The sequence below is a fragment of the Oryctolagus cuniculus genome, chromosome 6 (genome assembly GCF_964237555.1).
Source record: "Oryctolagus cuniculus chromosome 6, mOryCun1.1, whole genome shotgun sequence".
Classification (NCBI taxonomy): domain Eukaryota; kingdom Metazoa; phylum Chordata; class Mammalia; order Lagomorpha; family Leporidae; genus Oryctolagus; species Oryctolagus cuniculus.
The window spans coordinates 104,969,901-104,987,831 of record NC_091437.1 but is presented as its reverse complement, the minus strand read 5'-3'; positions in this window follow the sequence as shown (position 1 = coordinate 104,987,831).

Genomic DNA, 17,931 nt, shown 5'->3' with positions numbered 1-17,931 from the left:
TGGCCATGGAGTGCAAATGAAAAGCTGCAGGACTGCAGAGTTGAGCCGTTCCAAGAGGAGCGTGACAAGGCAGCTCTGCCTCTTCTGCAGAAGGAATGCTTTAGGATACAGAAAAACGTTGCTTAGACAATGCGGCAGAATTTGGGTGTGGTCAGAAAAATCTCCGTTAGCCATATTGAGCATACAATAAACTGAAGTGCAGCATTCTTTTTAAAATTTATTTATTTGACTTGATTTATTTAAAAGGCAGAATGACAGAGAAACAGAGAGAGAATCACACACACACACACACACACACACACAGAGATAGAGAGAGAGAGAGAGAAAATCTTCCACCTGCTGTTTCATTCCCCAAATGTCTGTGACAGCCAAGGCTGGGTCAGGCTGAAGCCAAAAGCCTGGAACTCCATTAGTGTTTCTCACATGTGGCAGGATCACAGTGCTTGAGACAGCACCTCCTGCCCCTAAAGTTGCATTAGCAGGAAGCTGGAATTGGAGGCGTAGATGGCACTCAAACCTTGGCACTCCTATACAGGATGTGGGTTTCCAAGTAGTGGCTTACCCACTGTGCCACAAGGCTTGCCCCTGAAATACATTCTTTATAGCACAAACAAATCTGGAGGAAGTTAGTTATAAGATCTATGACAAACAGAGACATCTCTGTCACCAACAGCTTCAGCCTTAGACAGATATTTCTATGCAAGTGATTATAACTTTTTCTGACAAAATATTCAGACCTAAAAAAAACCTTTCTTTTTGAGCTCAAACATTTAAAAAGTATACCATTATAAAGTAAGTTTAAGTGGAAAACAAGTTGAGACACAATTCTTTAGTCATTTTGCCCAAAAGTAAATATTTTTATTTATTCTTTTTTATTCACTCTTGTATATTCCAAAGCTGTCTTTTCTTCATATTACGCCGCTTTCTTAAGAGACCACTTTTGTTTCCTGATAACAGCTGTAAGTGTTTGAGAGTAAAATGTGTCGTGTTCTAAGTGATGTAGAGAATGTAATTAGTTTCTAACCCAGATGAAATCTGTAAACCACACAGCCTCTGCCAGTACCACAGTGGTAGGACATGTGTATGTCAGCTTGAAGGGAAAGGAAGGAACGCTTCTGCTCTCAGGAGCTTTCTGGTGATTTAGTTTACTTAGGATCACACTCACGTTCTCATCATGATTTTATTCTGAGCTAATATTACCGACCCGAATGTTTCTAAGTGACAGATTGTTCTGTCTCCGACATGAAACGTAAATTGCTCTCTCTTGACTGTCTGAGTCAGGAGTCACACAAAATCTTTCTGGAACTCTGATTAAGACCATTGCTGTCATCCATCTCTGACTCATATGTAGGGTTTGTTTGCCTTTCATTTGACCTCTATTCCTGGTTAGATTCAGTATCACATTTTCTCCCAATAGTTTTCGTTTAGAAATACCACAAGCTGACCACAAGGGCCAGAGTAATTGGAGGATGTGCAGTTATCTGATGCTGGAAAGAGTAGTACATATTTCCCCATCGTTTTTGGAGTTTGAACAAGGAGAAAGAGAGCCAGTGCCTGGAACAAGAGAATCTTGTCTCGGTTCTATTTCCCCCCTACCTTAATGCAGGGAATGAGTTGGCTGAAAGGAGGGAACGGCCTCCAAAGGCTTTGAGATTCATTACTTTGGCAACATCTACAACGAAACCTTTAGAGCCAATTGTTATTTGTGCTATAGCATGTGGGTTCTTTGCAGCCATGTTTTGTGGTTTAAGAAAGTCAAAGATACATCTTCCTCATATCAAACTGATTATCACAGGCACCCTAGTCTGAGAGCTAAAATGTGGGCTTGGTAGCTAATAGATCAGGATTCAAATTCTGGTTTTTTTTTTTTTTAAAGATTTATTTTATTTATTTGAAAGACAGAGTTACAGAGAGAGGTAGAGACAGAGAGAAAGGTCTTCCATCCACTGGTTCACTCCCCAAATGGCAGCAGTGGCTGTAGCTGTGCCAATTCGAAGCCAGGAGCCAGGAGCTTCTTTTGGGTCTCCCACGTAGATGCAGGGGCCCAAGGACTTGGGCCATATTCTACTGCTTTCCCAGGCCATAACAGAACTGGATTGGAAGTGGAGGAGTCAGGACTAGAACCGGTGCCCATATGGGATGCTGGTGCTTCAGGCCAGGGCTTTAACCCGCTGCACCACAGTGCCTGCCCTCTGGTTTGTTTTGATAACTTACCTAATCTATTTGTGCCCAAGATTTCCTATCCTCCACCAGCTCAAAGAGATTGCTTAGCCTATTTTTGCCCTCAGTTTCTCTCTCTTTTTTTTTTTTTTTTCTGAAAGAGTTCCATGTGTGTTACTTACAGAAATTTTATAGGTTCAATGTAATAGTGATTCCAAAGTCCCTCCAATCTTGTTTAAGATAAGCATTCACTGGGGGGCATACATCAATCAAAATAATGAACAGTTAGAAAGCCATCTTCCAGGATGAATCCACGTGGAAGTGTTGAATAGTAAAGCCTCTGTAAGCTCGCAGTGGACAAGAGTTAATCACAGCTGCTGGAACCAAAGAGGAGTTTAACAGTGTGACAAGCAAACAATTATAAAGGGCAAACTGACCACCAGGGAGAGTTTTCTAAGTAGCACCTAAGTGGGAATGTTTCCTTTCCCCAGCTCTAGGGACCTGTAACAATCCCTTACTTCCCCCTCTGGACATATACATAACATTTTGTAGTATACATTACCAGCTAGGATGTTTTGTTACATTTTGTGTTGCTACAACAAAGCCCTCAAGACTGAGTGATTTATACAAAGAGTTTACTTTGGCTCTGTTTCTGGAGACTGGAAAGTCCAAGAGCAGGGCGCCAGCAGCTGTGTGGCTTCTGGTGAGGGCCTTTTTGTTGCAACATAACACAGCAGAGGGCACCACATAGCAAGACAGCACAAGTGAGCCACCGGTAGCTCACTTTTATCACAAAGCCACTTGCATGAATCAATCTACTTGTGGGACAGAGCCCTCCTGACCCAGTAACCTCTCACAGGTCCCACCTCTCAAATATCACTAACAGATGACTTTGGGAATAAACCTCCCAACACATGAAATAGGGGGACATGTTTAAACCACAGTAGGGATACAGCCAATTATGGAGCTATGTCCCCCACCTCCATTAGCACAGCATTGCATAGATCAGGGCGAATACTGCTAGAATAGCAGTACATCTAGCATTGCACCATGAGCAGCAATTTAAAAAAGAAACAAGTCTTTTGCAATAAGAACCACTTTCCTGATTCAGTGAAGTAGCTCAGTGTGGGTCAGCTTGGGACATAGATCAGCATGGAATGAGGAAGCAGATAAAAACAATGACTCAGGAAAAGAATTATGAAAATGAACTAGACCGCAAAGAGGCTAAGATTTATTGATGAACTAATATTAGCTATAATTGATGAGCAGAGAGTAAAGAGCTATAATTCAACCCATAATACAGAATAATTTTTCTGAAGTGGGTTATTTTCCTTTTTTTCAAAAAAAATCAAAGTATAAAATTTTGTAGAATCTTGAGTAAGGAAATACTATCAAAATTCTTCTGGTCTTTTCCAAGAAGGAGAAATATTGATTTGATCGTCATGCTCTAGGAAATTGCTTGAATTATTCTTGGTATGCGATGGAAGCACTGATGTGAAACGGAAATGGCTGGTCCCTGCTCTGCAGCTCACGTCACCAGAATTCTCTTGTCTTGGATTTTGGGGGAAAATAGCAGTTGAAATTTGTTGTTACAGTGATTTTCTTTGCCAGATGTTTCTCTTGCAAATTTTACAGGTAGGCATTGTCTTATCCTGGGGCTGAATCAAGATATCTGAGACTCCCAGGCCATAATGCCTCCATAATGGCATTGTAATCTCATCAGAGTTTTAGCACAATTATCTTGTTTAAATTTGTGTTGACTTTTTGGAGGACAATTCTGTGTACCGAGGATGCTTAGAAAGGCACATATATTATAGGAAATGGAAGCCGTAGCTCCTAACTATGAGATGGGAATGCAAATAGAGTTACTGTTAATGTGAACTTGAGGTCAAATAATGTTTAGATGAGAGCATTAATCAACTATTTTGCATACTGTGTGATATTCAAATGAGTGAGATGTTGGAATTTCTTTTTGTTGTATAGAATGCTTTTTGTGTGTTTTTGAGGATATCTCCTGATTTTTTCCTTTTGTTCTGACTACACAGCTTGAAGCCTAGTCAAGGCCTCTTTCTTCAAGGGCCCTTGCAAACAGGGCACCTGCTACTAGAAGTAATAGAAGATATGAGGGTTTATTTCTTTTCTAAGCAGAAGAATTAAAAGCGGGAGGTAGCATGGCTTAGTGGTCTTTTCTAAGCAGAAAAATTAAAAGAAAATCAGTAAATAAAGGGCCTTGCAATGACCTTTAGGCAGAATCTGACAACAGAAGCAAATACTAAGGACAGGAATGGAACGGGAGCTTTTTACTCACAACTGTAGTCTTCCCTAGAACAGGTTATTGATTGTTTCTAAAGAGTGGCTCTTGATCCATTAGTGGGTTATGAAATTAAGTTAGTGGGCTAAACCATGCAATTTAAAAACATGAAGTTGAAAAGAAAAAAACCAAAAAACTTCAAAGTACATCTCATATTTCATAATGTTTCATGAAACTCGTCTATAGTGAAAACTGCAGATTTATTTTTTCTGTGTTTTGTGGTTAAAAAAAAATTGAAAACACGCTTCTCTAGGTCAAAACTGACTTCCCTGAAGCCAGGAACAGAGTTCTCATCTGCCCACCATCCCCATCAGACTTGTGACACAATGCCTCCACCACAATATTGGAACGCTCGGAGAGATACACTACGATACCAGCCAAGAGACTGCAGTTTGGACCAGTATACTCCTTTCTTCTTAGATATTAAGATGTCTTTATACTCATAAATTTTGTGCATAGTAGTTTGCCTCTGCTATCTCATCATATCCTATTATAAGGAGGAACAAGGGGAAGAATATCTTGGCCTATTTTGAGATTGCAGGTTTATGGCAAGTCAGCTCATTCTTCACACTCTGTAGAGGAACGTGCTTAAAAACTCTGAAGCGATTGTAGTCGCTCCTCCTACTCCCTGAATATGAGATCCCTTGAGCATATGACTATGTCCTTGAAAAAGTGACTCATTTTGTACAGAAAGGAAACTGGAGCAAAACAAAACAATACAAAAACAAAACAAAACTGTTTGAAAATTTGCCCAGAATAAACAATCTAGAATAAAGCCAAACGCTTTTTTTTAAAAAAAGATTTACTTATTTATCTGAAAGTCAGAGAGACAGAGAGAGACAGAGAGAGGAGAGAGTGAGATCCACCACCTGCTTGTCCACTCCCCCAGATGGTCACAACAACCAGGGCTGGGTCAGCCCAAAGTCAGGAGCCAGGAGCTTCATCTGGTTCTCCCACATGGGTGTCAGGGTCCCAAACACTTGGGCCTGCGTCTGCAGCCTTTTCCATGCCACCAACAGGAATCTGGATTGAAAAGTGGAGCAGGCAGGACCTGAACCAGTGCCTGCATGGGACGCCGGCATCACAGGTGGAAATTTTTAAAGAAGGTATCTTGAGGTCATGCATTCACAAATACCTTTATTAGAGAGATAGAGCGAAATTGTACATCTTTTTGTGTTGTATTCTTTTTTTAAGATTTTACTTATTTATTTGAGAGGTAGAGTTACAGACAGAGAAAAGGAGAGACACAGAGAGAGGTCTTTCATCTGCTGGTTCACTTCCCAAATGGCTGCAATGTTGGAGGTGGGCCATTCTGAATCCAGGAGCTTCTTCAGGGTCTCCCATGTGGGTGCAGGGACCCAAGGACTTAGGCCAACTTATACTTCTTCTCCAGGTGATAGCAGAGAGCTGGATTGGAAGAGGAACAGTGGGACATGAACTGGATCCCATATGGGATTCCTGTGCCACAGGTGGAAGCTTAGCATACGACGCCGGCCTCTGTGTTGTGTTCTTAATTAGAATCTTCACTACCAAAGGCCTGAACCCATGTCTTATACGTTTCTTGACCTAAGAATCCATCTGACTGACAGGTAGGTATTAAGGCATATAATATTTTTGAATAAGGAAATCTTATTTTTATTTAATTTATGGACATTTGACATTGCTTAAAAAATTTCACGTTCAGGGGGTGAATGGGGCTAAGCAAATTGCTTCAAAATTTTTAAGTATTTTCCTCATTAGGGTATAGAGAATGAATTACCATAACACTAGCAGTCTCAAAAAAATAGATAAAACCTCAAGATATTCTTTCCCTTTGTTGCTTATTGAAGTGAGAAAAGATTAGACATCAAAGGCAAAATATGGAGTAGAAAATATGCAAGTATGAAGACATCTTTATATCTAGTGAGAAAAAGAGAGAGAGAAAGAGAGAGATTTAGGTAGAGAGAGGGAGGAAAGGGAGAGACAGAGAGAGAACATGCCATTCCAAATTACAGTCTCCCTTACCTGATAGGGAATATATTTTATGGTGAAGGCATTGCATCACAAGTCTCATATGGGTGGTAGGCAGATGAGAAATCTTGCCTTGGTTTCAGGGAAGTCATTATTGAACCATGGAAGTTTGATTTTCAAGCTGTTTTAAGCAAGCAAGAAAGTATGGAGAGATGTTGGGAAGGCCTTGCCAGTCATCATCTCTGCGTTGGCTTCTCTGTCATTCATTGTCAACTTGTACATTCTTTTAACTGAAAACTCGAGATGAAAAATGACTGCTGTGTGAACTCACCTAACTCTGTTACCATATATCATTTACAAATGGCTTGGCTACAGAAATGCCAGTTGCCTGGAAATCTTTTCAGATTGTTATGGCACTGGGTTGAACTCTACAAATGTCAGAGAAGAAAACTTCACTCTTGGATAACCTTGCAGACCTTAAATTACAGTACACTTAATTGAAACATTTACTGGCTATATGGCTTTGTTCTGTGTGGGGAGCAATCCGGACTAGACTGAGTTACTGGAATTAAGACTTATTCTGTGCATCTGCTCTCCCACAATATGGCGCTGGGAGAGGAGAAAACAGCTTCTACGCAGCTGCCTCCAGTTCAACCAATAAACTGTAGGACCTACTCCTGATTGGAGGAGAGCAGCGTACTCGGCGTGTGGGCAGCCGAGTTGGGATTGGCAGAAGGGGACTATAAGGGAGGAGAGAGACGGCATGCACCGGGAACATCTATGGGGAACATCTAAGGGAACCCGTGCAGCCCCCGAGAAAGCTGGCCGGCGGTGTGCCGCTCCCCTGCGGAAGTGGGGAATGCGGCCAGGGGGAACTGCCCTTCCACGGAGGTGGAAGGGATAGTAGCCAACCCGGGAAGAACCAGCAGCAAACCCGGGGAGGGCCGAGCAGACGAAAGAACAGCGCAGGGTCCTGTGTCGTTCCTCCACGAAGAGGGGGAGCGACATAATGGTGCCGTGACTCGGATATGAAGCCTAGGCAGGGTCCTGTGTCGCTCCTCCACGAAGAGGGGGAGCGACAGTTCTGGGGTATATATAAATGGATGCAGCCCAAGAGGTATAGGAGAAAGAAAATATATACAATGAGCTGTATCACAAGGTATTGTGTGGGAAATGCCATCAACAACATGCCAGCCAAGACCTATAGGGACTCAGAGGTGAGAGAGTCAATTGTGACGTGGACCTCATGAAGGAGATACTGGAACTTGAACTTCTATTGTAGTCTTGCAAGAGGCTCAAAGAAAATTTTGTCAGGAGGGCTTTCCACGGACAGAAAAAGTACACACATTGGAGAAAAGAGTTTCTGAAGGTGAAAAGTAACTGGCTAAGTTTGGGTGACTACAGGTCACTGGGCATTTGGAGCTTGTGCCAGTGAAAAAGGAGTTGGGACATTGTATGGCAAATCAAGGGTTCTTAAATAGGAGCTATGACCATAGGTTTGCTGGTGAGGAAGCCTGCTCAGGAAAGAGTGGAAGGCATGGATTATGTAGACAGAGAGAGTTCCTTTGGGAATTATTGCCTTATTCCTGTTGGATACAACAGAGGCTTTCCATGGGACCAGGTGTGAAAATGAAAAGGTGGGATGAGGATCAATGCTTTGAGGATGAACAGAGCCCTTATATATCTTTTTGGGGCTTTACTTAGTGATGAAAAGGGCACTTGAAGGATGGACACTGGATCATCACTGTCTGGTAGAAATATAATTAAAGTCACAAATACAAGTCACATACAGGGATATTTAAAAAAGTTCATGGAGAATGGGTATTATGAAAAAACCATGCATGAGTTTCCAAATACTTTTTTTTTAAGAGAAAGCTATGGTTATCTTATTTGAAAGGCAGAGTTACAGAGAGGGAAAGAGAGACAGAGAACAAGAGTTCTTCCATGTGCTGGCTCACTCCCCAAATGACTGCAATGGCTGAGGCTGGGCCATGCCAAAGCCAGGAGCCAGGAGCTTCCTCAAGGTCTCCCATTTGGGAGCAGGGCCCAAGCACTTGGTTCATTTTCTGCTGCTTTCCCAGGCCATTAGAAGAGAGCTGGACTGGAAGTGGAGCAGCTGGGCCTGCACTGTAATCAGTGGCTTAAGCAGCTACATCACGGTGTCAGCCCCCTAAACTTATCTTTAATTTCGTTTTTCTTTTTTTTAAATTTATTTATTTTATTTGCAAGAGTTACACAGAGAGAGGAGATGCAGAGAGAGAGAGAGAGAGAGAGAGAGATACAGAGAGAGAGAGAGAGAGATACAGAGAGAGAGAGAGAGAGCTTCCATCTGCGGGTTCACTCCCAAATTGGCTGCAACTGCTGGAGCTCTGCCGATCCAAAGCCAGGAGCCAGGAGCTTCTTCCGGGTCTCCCATGTGGGTGCAGGGGCCAAAGACTTGGACCATCTTCTACTGCTTTCCCAGGCTGTAGCAGAGAGCTAGATTGGAAGTGGAGCAGCCAGGTCTCGAACCGGCATCCATATGGGATGCTGGTGCTTTAGGCCAGGGTGTTAACCTGCTGTGCCCCAGTTGCGGTCCCTTTAATTTCATTTTTCTGTGAAAAATGTTTGAACTACCTCATATATGATCAACAATTTTTAATAGTCATATTGACAAAAGAAACATGTAATAATATATTCAATTTACTAAAATATCAAAATATTTCAATATGCAATTAATGGAGTACTCTTTTTTTTAGTTTCGAAACACAATTTATCATGTTATATATATATATATATATATATATATATATATATATATATTCCTTTGCTCGCTATCTGAAATGCGAGCCAGGAAACCCCTCTCACACAAGCGCTTCTGCGGAATATGACCCGGAGAGGGAGCACCTCCACCGCCTCCAAGTTCCTTCCAGCGCCTTCCAGTCCTTAAAACCCATCAGCAAGTCTCAGCAGTGGAGCTTTCTGGGCTGAGAAGCACCTGCACCCTGCAGCGGGGAGGAGGCTGGCGACGCTGCTTTCTCTCGTGTTCTTTTCTGGTGCTTTCCTGCAGGCTTCCTCACTCTCCAAGCGCCCAGTCTTCTCCCCGTACACCACTTTTTTTTTTTTTTTTTTTTTTTTTTTTTTTTTAGCAGTCCAGGTTGCAGGTGGAAATGCAGTGGCTTCCCCCGCCGGCTATTCCCTGTTGATAAACTTATTGCACCCCAGTTCTTCTATGAGAGGATTGATCACCTTGGACGCAGTCAGAGCTATGGTTAAAAAAAAAAAAAAAAAAAAAAAGAGAGAGAGACCTGGAAGTCCATCTTCTGGGGGTTGCGCTGGTACTCAGCAGGCCTCCATGAAGCGCCCCCAGCACGCCTCCCGCTCTGAATCCGGCCCAGCATGGAATACTCTTTAATAAATTATGTTTACATTACATCCAATAACTTCCAATGATGAATTTAATAGTTAATATATTTTTATATCATTATCAGTAACAAATTAATACTACTATTTAACTTTATTTTTCTTACCAAAACTTTGGAACCCAGTACTTCCTATTCAACAGCACATCTCAATTCAGATTCACCACATTTCAAATGTTCAGTGGTCACATGTATTCATTAGTGACTATCCTGCTGGGCGGCACAGACTTAGATCAACACTTACAAATCTATTTATTACTAATGTACTATCTACATAGCTAGATTATGCTATTTGCTTAACTCATTAAATTGAAATTATTTGTTTTAGTGATTTTGAGCTCTTAGAGGAGGGACCTGGTTTTATGATGGCCCAGGATTCACAGCTCTGGCCATGACCAGAGAAAAGGGAAAGTTTGTGTTTTTTAGTCTGATTCAGTTCTAACATTGAGAGAATTGTGAATGGTCCTGCCTCCCCCAGTGAAGCCAGTGTGACTAGGAGAAGCAATGATGTTGCTATGATCCCTATATTTATCCAAGGTACTCATAGACAAGGAATTGGTCTGGATAAAGTTGTGTGGCTTCACTGATGAGAGAGTCATTAAAAATACTTAATGCTTTCACCCTGCAAAAAAAAAGGTTTCAGGACTGAAATGTGTTTCTCCATCAAAAGTGGCTTTAATCCTTTCTCGTTTTTGAAATGTTCACCTTTAACCTCTCACACCTGATCTCCTTTCATTTTTCCCTGTCTGCTTTGCTGTCTGCTTTTCTTTTATAGCTCATTTATTTTGGACACGTATTCTTGCCAATGGTAAATTTAGGGCAGAAGGTTGTACATATAAGGGTGTATCAGAGGATTTAAAATGTGCTTGCACTAAAGGGAAGTCTTTTAGGGAAGTGGTAACTGACTAAAAAAAAGGGAGTAAACCCCATTAAACATTCTAAAAAGTCCATGCAAAGACATTAGGAGAGTAGGGTGTGGGGCGTGTATCTAGAACATGCTGGGTGTTTTTCCTGTGCTGTCTTATTTATTCATCCTCAGTGCACAGATGAGACTCAGAAGTAAATAATTAGCTCAAAGTGATGCAATGAGGTGCTGGACTTGAACTCAGGTCTTTCTTAGTCTACCACCCACACTCTCAGTGCGAGACTATTTTCCTCTTTCAGAAATTCTACAAAATTGTGCATGAAAAACTGAACCTAAAATTATGTGTACTTGGAGGATGCAGAATTTGTAATGCTTTCTTGTTGTTCATGCTTGATGCACAGCATATTTTTGGATATTGTGTTAAGGGACCAAGAATATGAAAAGAAACGCTGTAGAATTTATTTAAGAATGAACAGGGTCATATGGAAGACAATGACAGAGACACTGAGCATGAGAGGTGTTGCTCATATTGGAAAAGGAGGCACAAGTGTACAGAGACAAGAGGGAATTAGACAGCTGCCAAAACAAGTTGAAAGTGAGTGGCCACGTCTCAGCTGCTTCTTCCTTTTTTTTTTTTTTTTTTTTTTTTAGGGAAACTTATGAGTTGATAAGATTTAATTTATCAATTTTCTCAAGTCTACTATATTAATGCTATAATTCAGCCCACGTTTATGAATTTTTCATGGAAATAGAGGCTCTGATACTCTAGAATTATGAAACATAATTTGAGGGTTTCCTAGGCAATGACTGGAAATAAGATGAATGTAATATAACAATAGAACACTTGCTTTTCACAGCTGCTAAAGAATAATAAACCATGTAAAGATTTTTCTTCTGTAATAAAATATTTTGTCAACATACTTTTTAACACAGATAAATGAGTAGATAGGAAAAGAAAGATATACATGAATATTAAATTACATGAAAAGCAAGGATAATTCGTACTTCCAGGAGATTTAACTTTTAGTATAAAAAGGTGTGACTCCAAAGGGAAATGACATTGGAAATTTGGGATTCAGGAGAAAGTAAACATTTAGTTTGATTGTCATAAATTATTACTGGAATTATTTTGATGTATTTATGGTTCAATGAGTCCTGATTATACTTTCCAATGACTTCTTTGGCTCTTCAGATTATTTCAAAGTACAAAATTACAATGTGGCAATTTTCCAAAGCTTAAACTGAGGCATCACTGGATTTATAATACCTCAAAACTTGGATTCAACATTTTAAATGAAATACAAGTGTGGCAAAGATGAAGTGAAATTACATGGATTTAGCAGAAGAATTCCTTGTGTATTACCCAGCTACGACTGCTAAGAAAACTCTGTCAACTGGAAAATAGCAGATGTCAGAGAAGAAGGGTGTCCCAGTAGTCGATGAAGCATGGAGCCCTGGAAAAGACACATTACCTCTGCATGGGAACTCTATCAGTTCCCTTTCATCTGTTTATCTTTCGTACAGTGCAAGAAGGTGTAGTGTGACCTTCTGCTGTTCCTTTTTTTGCAACAATTTATTATAGAATAGATTTTGTGTTCTAGTGTCCTGAAAGTGGGTAAAACTAAGAATTTTCTAAATATAGGGATAGGCGGTGAAAAAGGGAGAGACATGCCTGAGGAATAACGAAAGGTGAGTCAGTTGAGAGCGACTTCAGGGAGACTCCTAGAATTAAATCAGTTCTCCCTGAAGTTCCCAGGGCAAGGCAGTGACAACGTAATAAGAGCTTAGCAGTAAGAATGGGCTCTAAATTTGGTGTTTGCCAGAAGACAGCATTTTCCCTTGTGTTCAGTCTAATTTCCTTCCATAAAAAAAGAAGCTAGACTAAGACACTTTGTAAAAGAATCCACTCTCTTGACTGGAGCAGAGAATGTATGAATTCTGGAGGAAAAGAAAATCTAATTTATGTGAGATAATTCCTCCAAGAGATAGAGAAGGAAAATGGAACATTTGAAAGATAATAGATTGGCTTTTGCTTATAGAATTTCTTGGTTTTCTATTACCTCTTCCTTTGTTTCTTTCTCACATCCACTGAAGTTGTTATGTAGCAGAAATGCAAAGTCACAAAAACAAAAGGGCTCTCTTACAGTGTAATAATGGTCTTGGTGTCTTTCAAAATTATCGAATATCTGAAACACAAAAAGTACAGAGAATGATACTGTCACAAATTTGCATTTAGTTATCACTCAGAAGTTTTCAAATATTAATATTTTGTATTGCTGTCTTTTAATAGAATTACAGAGACACTTAAGCTACCTTGTCACCCATCTGTGATCCCAGTCTCTCCCTTCCTAAAGATAAAGCCAACTGTTACTGGATTTTATGTTCCAATTCCCATGCAGGAACTCTGAGAGCAAAGAGAATCCTACACACAGCGTCATCAGGCTTGCAAACTGGTTAACTTCAGTAGAGCACAACAAGCTGGAGATGTAGCTTTCTCAGGAAGGAGAGGCTCCACTTCCGGGCATAATCTTAATGTGCACAGAGAAAATATACAGAGTTCATTGCTGCATTATCAGAAGTAAAAAAATCATCTTAGTTACACACATTATTTTATGCTATAGCTACTCTCCCTTGTGAGATTTATGTGAAATGGAAATCAAGAAAAATCTAAAAAAGGACAGTATAGAAAAGAAAAAAAAACAATCTTTCAGGATCATGTGAACATTTTGTTAAGCTATGCATTTTCTAGGGTTTACCCTGGTTGGTTTGGTAAGCAGTAATCTTAGCTTTTGACTCAAAGTGTGGTCCATGGATCAGGGCAAGAATGTCTACTGCACTGTATTTAAAATGCTGAATTTGGGGCAGGTGCTGTGGCATAGTGAGAAAAGCCACTGATTGCTATGCTGGCATCCCATATGGGAGCTGGTTCGAGATCCAGCTGCTCCACTTCTGATCCAGCTCTCTGCTATGGCCTGGGAAAGCAGAGGAAGATGGCTCAAGTCCTTGGGCCCCTGCAACCATGTAGGAAATTTGGAAGAAAATCCTGACTCCCAGCTTTGGATGGGCCAGCTCAGCTGCTGTGGCCACCTGGGGAGTGAACCAGCACATGGAAGACCTCTTTCTCTCTTTCTGCCTCTGCCTCTCCCTCTCTGTAAGTATGCCTTTCAAATAAATAAAAAAAATCTTTAAAAAATAACTAAATTTCAGGATCTTATTACTAAATTAGAACTTGCACTTTAGCAAAATGGACAGATGATTTTAATGCATATAAACATGTGGTGGCACAGATCTGGAGCAGCTGCCCTCAACTCAATGGGCTGAGGGATGATTAAAAGCTGTGAGGTGGGGCTGGCACTGTGGCGTAGCGGGTAAAGCTGCCACCTGCAGTGCTGGCATCCCATATGGGCACCAGTTCAAGACCTGGCTGCTCCACTTCTGATCCAGCTCCCTAATGATGGCCTGGGAAAGCAGTGGAAGACGGTCCAAGTCCTTGGGTCCCTGCATTCATGTGGAAGACCTGGAAGAAACTCCTGGCTCCTGGCTTCGGATTGGCACAGCTCCAGTCATTGCGGCCAATTGGGAAGTAAATCAGTGGATGGATGACCGCCCCCCCCCCCCCCACCTCTCCTCTCTCTGTGTAACTCTGAATTTCAAATAATTAATTAAATTAAAAAAGAGCTGTGAGGTGAGTCATAAACATATTACTTTCATTAATAAGTACAATAAAAACTTTTTTGAATGACTTAGAAAGGAGCAAATTTGAAGTATTTCACACTCTGCACCATTACTGAGGTTTCTGTGTTTTTCCTGAGTGTGAGAATAGGAGCTGAGAGGAGACAGAATTCAGGTTATGTTGGGATGCTGGTGGGGCGTTGGGGAACCATGAGTTTTGTGCTTGTTGTGGAGTAAGAGGGAGGTGACAGGAGAGCTGCCTTCCCCAGGGAACAGACAACACGATGATAATGAGTATCTGCTCTGAGAGAGCAGCCACTCATTGACATGTCTGCTCCTCTCTCACACATGCCACCTGCTCTGCTAGACCTCAGGGGACAGCGATGAGCACCACAGTCTCAGTCCTTCCCTCCTGGAAACTGGATTTGCTCAGTGGAGGCAGACGTTTAGTATTACTGGCTGAGGAATTTTCTGAGAGAGACATTAATCTTAAGAAGACAGATGCTAGGCAGATATAGAGGTGGATGGATGGGTAGACAGATACAGAGACAGTGCAGGGAGAGTGAGAACAGATACCAGAGGCCACTCAGGCTTCACGCCAGATGCCAGGTGTTAGCATTTGAGAGGTTAGAGAGAGAAGAAACATCTGATCTTCACAGAATGTGTGGAATTCTTAGTGGGACAATAATACTTGGGGCATTGGCTTTAAATAAGATGATCAGATACATCAAATTTCTAAAAAAGGTATTATTTACTGTATTTGGGTAGGTATAACATTTCAGAAAGGCATCAGGCTATCTGTAAACTGGCATTTGGAAATCTTGATTCAAATATGATCCAGATGCCTTAAGATTTAGTTTTTGAGCTTTTAGGTTGAATACTTTTCCTCCATGTGTGACATCTTTCTCAAGGATCTTTCGGGGGATTCTCAAGCTAATTTTATTTGAAGAAATGAGGACACACTAGGTAATTTTTTGTAAGTTCCATATGACATATGTAATACACATATATACTCATGTGTATATAATGTGTATGTGTGTGTATGTGTATGTGTGTGTTCTGGTACTTTCTGTTACCTGAAGTCTCCTTCTCCATGCTACATTTATTTCTTCTTTAGAATGGATAAGACATCAGAAAGAGAAAACAAAGTTTTCCTCTGGGTATTGAATTACACATGTTTAGTATAGTGTTCAGAAGGCAAGGTCATGATGTTTGGGAAACCTCAGTAAAAGAACACAGTAGCTTGCCTGGTGATCAGATAAGGATATTCTGATCTGCAGGAGGGTGATCCAAAGGGAAATAAGAAGAGGCTTGAGCACTTGACAAGGAGGGAAGCTCTTTCCTGTTTTTTTTTTTTTTTCCCTGCAATTTAAACCCTTGGGAGAATAAATAAAGGCCCCATTAAGTTTGGTAAACTGAGAGCAGAGATGTCTCTTCTTGGGCTGAGTTGGGCTGGTAGAAGCACCGTAAGGCCTTTCTTCTTGGGCTGAGTTGGGCTATTAGAAGCATCTTAGGGCCTTTCTTCTTGGGCTGAGTTGGGCTGGTAGAAGCATCCCAGAGAGGGAGTGCCTGTGTGGTGGGTTTCGGCAGGGAGGCTTTAGTCCGACAGGGGCAGTTTCAGTTCTCCAGGGAACTGCAGTTTAAAGGTAAAGGGGCTTAATTCTCCATGGCCCAACCTGGTGTGGAAGTGCAGAAGGAGCCTGCAGATGAGCTGGGCTTGAGGGGTCTACCGCCCGTGCACATGGGTAACTCTGTCCGGTGGACTGCAGGCCAGCCCTCTGACAGGAATCAAAGCTCTCATCCGATGCTGAGGCCATCCATCCGAGGATAACACCATGGAAACACTCTAGAATGCATATGTAATCCCAAGCTGGGGAAAGGCCTAAACTCATTAAAATTTAATTTGTATTATTGTTCAAATGGGGTTGAGTTATAGAACAATAAAGATATATTCCTTCACAATGAAGTTTTGGCTTGAAGTTTGCGTTCCTCTTAGTGGTGCTCTCTGTATTGGGTTGTACTGGTGCTTAGGGATGAAGTATACCAAGGGGATATCCTTCTGTCTCCTTCTAACTTTAGGCCATTGAGTTATTTGTTTACCACAGAAGAATTTCTGTTCCTTCGCCATCTGTCCCAGGCTTGTTCATGCACATCTATTTTTCCCTCCGTGGCTTACCACTGAAGTCAGAAATGATAAAGACAACACCATTTCACAGGTTTCTGCAGGTATCTGAGGCCCTGTTGGCTCTAACACCCACTTACTTTTCATTTTTGGGGCCCAAGTTATTCTGGAGGTATGGAAGCAAAATCTTTGGGACTTTGTGAAGAAATGGAAAATGTGAATAGGGAAGAAAATGGATGGAGAAAGTATCCACAAAGCTGGAAAAGATTTAAGAATTCAGCTAGGGGTGGGTATTGTGGAGCAGCAGGGTGAACCGTGCTTGGGATTTGAGAATCTTATATTAAAATGTCGAATGAGTGCTGACTACACCATGCTTCTGACCCAGCTTCCTGCTAATGCAGCTGGGAGGCATTGAATGATTCCTAAGTACCACTAACGTGGGAGACCCACATGGAATTCGTGGCTCCTGGCTTTGGTTTGGCCTAGCTCCAGCTCTTGTGGACATTTGCACAGAGAACCAAGCAGATGGAAGATCTCTTTCTCTGTCACTCTGCCTTTCAAAGTAAATAAAAAGTGAGCAAATAATAAAATTCAGCTAGAGAGAAGGGAGAAAGTATAAATGTGATTTTCTTTTTTAAAAAAAATATTTATTTATTTTTTTGAAAGGCAGAGTTACAGAGTGAGAGAGAGGTAGAGAAGTCGGCTGGTTCATTCCCCAAGTAACTGCAACAGCCAGGGCTGAGCCAGGCTGAAGCCAGGAGCCAGGAGCTTCATCTGGGTCTCCCACGTGGGTGGCAGGGTCTCAAATACTTGGGCTATCTCCTGCTGCTTTCCCAGGAGCTTTAGCAGGGAGCTGGATTGGAAGAGGAGCCGCCGGGACTTGAACATATGCTTATATGGGATGCTAACATCGTAGGTAACGATTAACCTGTTATGCCACAATGCCAGCACTGGAAGTTTGATTTCCCTATTGAAAAACATGTATCAGTTTGCCAAACAATCATTTCCCCTCCCAGGGAGAATAGGATAGATGCTGTCACCTGGAACCCTCACTTACTGCTGTGCTCCTGTGTTGCTGGCTGCTCAGCCACCCTCTGTCATATGCCAGGGACACAGCAGCACCGGGTTTCCATTTCTATACAACAGAACTAATTGATATTTATTTATTTATTTAACTATTTATTTTTATTTATTTGAAATGCAGTGTGTGTGTGAGAGAGCAAGCGAGCTAGCGAGCTTCCATCGGCTGATTCATTACCAAAATATCTAGAACAACAAGGGCTGGGCCATGCTGAAGCCAGGAGCCCCGGACTCCATTCAGGTGCCCCGTATGGGTAGCAGGGATTCACATCCTGGAACCATCATCAGTTGCCTCCTTGGGTGACCATTGGCAGGGCTTAGTCCCGGGCACTTATATATGAGATGCTGGCTTCCCAAGTGCCGGTTAAAC